This window comes from Syngnathus leptorhynchus, unplaced genomic scaffold (genome assembly GCF_054491065.1).
Source record: "Syngnathus leptorhynchus isolate UIUO unplaced genomic scaffold, UIUO_Slep HiC_scaffold_60, whole genome shotgun sequence".
Taxonomy (NCBI): domain Eukaryota; kingdom Metazoa; phylum Chordata; class Actinopteri; order Syngnathiformes; family Syngnathidae; genus Syngnathus; species Syngnathus leptorhynchus.
In genome coordinates, this window is record NW_028232027.1 from 328554 (window position 1) to 332448 (window position 3895).

General features: G+C 51.0%; 1 long non-coding RNA gene across 1 annotated transcript; it reads left to right on the forward strand.

Annotated features, from left to right (window-relative positions):
- The first annotated feature begins 3144 nt into the window (after positions 1–3144).
- Positions 3145–3672, forward strand: LOC147038440 (uncharacterized). The gene is made up of 4 exons (XR_015063882.1): positions 3145–3289; positions 3372–3404; positions 3487–3537; positions 3615–3672. It is a non-coding gene; the product is annotated as an uncharacterized LOC147038440 (long non-coding RNA).
- The last annotated feature ends 223 nt before the right edge of the window (positions 3673–3895 follow it).

Genomic DNA, 3895 nt, shown 5'->3' on the forward strand with positions numbered 1-3895 from the left:
CCTCCCTGCCTATGGAAGTGTGGAGCTCCAGCACCCTCCCTGCCTATGGAAGTGTGGAGCTCCAGCACCCTCCCTGCCTATGGAAGTGTGGAGCTCCAGCACCCTCCCTGCCTATGGAAGTGTGGAGCTCCAGCACCCTCCCTGCCTATGGAAGTGTGGAGCTCCAGCACCCTCCCTGCCTATGGAAGTGTGGAGCTCCAGCACCCTCCCTGCCTATGGAAGTGTGGAGCTCCAGCACCCTCCCTGCCTACGGAAGTGTGGAGCTCCAGCACCCTCCCTGCCTACGGAAGTGTGGAGCTCCAGCACCCTCCCTGCCTACGGAAGTGTGGAGCTCCAGCACCCTCCCTGCCTATGGAAGTGTGGAGCTCCAGCACCCTCCCTGCCTATGGAAGTGTGGAGCTCCAGCACCCTCCCTGCCTATGGAAGTGTGGAGCTCCAGCACCCTCCCTGCCTATGGAAGTGTGGAGCTCCAGCACCCTCCCTGCCTATGGAAGTGTGGAGCTCCAGCACCCTCCCTGCCTATGGAAGTGTGGAGCTCCAGCACCCTCCCTGCCTATGGAAGTGTGGAGCTCCAGCACCCTCCCTGCCTATGGAAGTGTGGAGCTCCAGCACCCTCCCTGCCTATGGAAGAGCCACCTCCGCGGGCATGCTGCTCAACCACGCCGGCCCAGAGTTCCAGCCGCTCGGCTACACTCTCTCACAAGCCCCGCCTGGAGCTCCCCAGCCCGCCCCTGGTACCTCAACTACCGAGGCCAGCCGCTCGACCAGGCCGGCCCAGAGTTCCAGCCGCTCGGCTTCACTCTCTCACAAGCCCCGCCTGGAGCTCCCCAGCCCGCCCCTGGTACCTCAACTACCGAGGCCAGCCGCTCGACCACGCCGGCGCAGAGTTCCAGCCGCTCGGATAAGCTCTGCCACTCTCCCGCTAAGCAGCCACCGGTAACGGGGAAATGTCGCCGCCTTGTGGACACGCCCTTGTAAATGAATGGGCTTTCGCACTTAGTGCAATTTTCGCCAGCTCCGTGGCTGCAAGTATGGAGCTATGGAGCCACCAGCCAGGCTGGAGCTCTGGAGCTATGGAAGTATGGAGCTATGGATCTATGGAAGTATGGAGTTATGGAGCTCTGGAGCTATGGAGCTATGGAGCTATGGAGCTATGGAGCTATGGAAGTCTGGAGCTATGGAAGTATGGAGCTATGGAGCTATGGAAGTATGGAGCTCTGGAGCTATGGAGCTATGGAGCCACCAGCCAGCACCCTCCGTGGCTCAACCACGCCGGCCCAGAGTTCCAGCCGCTCGGCTTCACTCTCTCACAAGCCCCGCCTGGAGCTCCCCAGCCCGCCCCTGGTACCTCAACTACCGAGGCCAGCCGCTCGACCAGGCCGGCCCAGAGTTCCAGCCGCTCGGCTTCACTCTCTCACAAGCCCCGCCTGGAGCTCGCCAGCCCGCCCCTGGTACCTCAACTACCGAGGCCAGCCGCTCGACCAGGCCGGCCCAGAGTTCCAGCCGCTCGGATGAGCTCTGCCACTCTCCCGCCGCGCAGCCACCGGTAACGGGGAAATGTCGCCGCCTTGTGGACACGCCCTTGTAAATGAATGGGCTTTCGCACTTAGTGCAATTTTCGCCAACTCTCTGACTGGAGCTATGGAAGTATGGAGCTCTGGAGCTCTGGAGCTATGGAGCTATGGAGCTCTGGTGCTATGGAGCTATGGAGCTATGGAGCTCTGGTGCTATGGAGCTATGGAGCTCTGGAGGTATGGAGCTCTGGAGGTATGGAGCTCTGGTGCTATGGAGCTATGGAGCTCTGGTGCTATGGAGCTATGGAGCTCTGGTGCTATGGAGCTATGGAGCTCTGGAGGTATGGAGCTCTGGAGGTATGGAGCTCTGGTGCTATGGAGCTATGGAGCTCTGGTGCTATGGAGCTATGGAGCTCTGGTGCTATGGAACTATGGAGCTCTGGAGGTATGGAGCTCTGGAGGTATGGAGCTCTGAAGCTATGGAGCTATGGAGCTCTGGTGCTCTGCAGCTATGGAAGTATGGAGCTATGGAGCCACCAGCCAGCACCCTCCGTGGCTCATCCACGCCGGCCCAGAGTTCCAGCCGAGAGAATGGTAGGTGGCCCTTATGACAAAGTTTGATGGAGTAGTGATTTATGACCTTAATAAAAAAGTATTAAATTTTTTTTTTTTTTTTTTTTTTTTTTTTTAAAAAAAAGAGTTATTGAGGTCATAGAGTTTATAGAGGTCATAGGGAGGTCATAGGTTATAGGGTTAGGTTGTTATTTATTTAAATGTTGAATTGTGGGTTAGGGTTAGGGTTTGAGTTTGGTATGAATGTGTATGTGGCTGTGTGGTGGGTGTGTGTGGTTGAAAGTCAAAAATGTTATGAGCTGCTGCTTCCTCCCTCGTCCTGTAGGGGGTGTTTAAGTGTTTCATTCACTTTCATCCTGAGATAGGAGTGGTAAGGTGTGTAAGTTTATTTATCTCAGGATGAGTGTAAATCTTGTTTTGTTTTGTTTTTTGGATGGGGGTAAGTCTGAACATGTGTGTTATATCATCTGTAAAACTTGTTTTGTTTATTTTTTGGTGGTGGGAATATGTCTGTACATGTTTAGGGTCTTAAGATTGTTGGGAGTGTCTGACCTTCTCACCTTGCGCGGCTCTTTACCGCGTGTGTCTGTATCTGGGTTGTATGTGTGTGTATGTGGCTGAGTTAAATTATTTGATGGTGGGAATATGTCTGTACATGTTTTGGATCTTAAGATTGTTGGGGGGTGTATGACCCTGCCGCGTGTGAGATTTTTTTTTTTTTTTTATGACCTCGCCGCGTGTATCTGTGGGATGTGTGTGTGTGTGTGGATGTCTGTGTGGGCCCCATGCGTTTTTTTTTATGACCTAGCCGCGTGTATCTGTATCTGTGGGATGTGTGTGTGTGTGTGGATGTTTGTGTGGGCCCCATGCGTTTTATGAAACATATATATATTTTTGGTGGTATGTTTCAGTTTAAAAAAGCTTTTAATAATAGTATGAGGTGAAAAAATGAATCTTACCTTCCGAGGGATGAAATTAGCTGGTCCTCAGTCCAATTTTGTGTATGGAGGAGAAAATGGAGTTTAAAAATGGGGTGGGGGTACGATGAGGGGTCTTCAGGTCAGAATGTTCTTTAGGGCGGGAAAGTATCTGGATATATAGATGTGCAAGTGTTTAAACAGTCAGAAAAGGCCTTTACAAAGCTCAAACCACCTCAAGTCGGTCTCTACGCTCTGCGGATCTTTTAAAAGCAATGGTGAAAGGTAGGTTTTTTTTTTCTCCTAAAAATAAACTATTCTGTTATAATGCGATTGTATTTATGACGTATGTTTTTTTTGTACATAGATATTATCGTCTATGCGGACGTCCACAATGCTCGTGAGTTTTATTATGTGTTTACATTATTCTGTTATTTTCTCCATCAGAAATGTGATGTTATTGTTTTTCTCAACAAAAAAAGCGCGGTTAAATGATGACTTCAGTGGAGTCTACTTAACGCAGACGGATTACGGTGAATCACACATTCATTTATGTTAGTTAATATTAATACGTTGATCTTAAAATGTTTAACTTATGTATGTATGTTAGATCTGGTAGGTGCAGCGGAGCAAGACATCCAGAAAAACGGTCTGGGTGACACAGGTCGTGAAGGTTACAAAGAGCCTGCTTCAAACGTGTCGGATGTGTTGGGAGAATCGTCTGACGAGGGCTCAGCTCCGCATCTTTTAAGAGCATTTGAAGACCGACAGAATCGGCTCTTTGCTCAAAAAGCGGATGACGTGTCAGCGGGTCACGTGACGGACGCAGAGCTTGCGAATATTAAGTACGAGGAGTTGAACCAAACTCGCGAATCGTTAAAAGAAATTGAA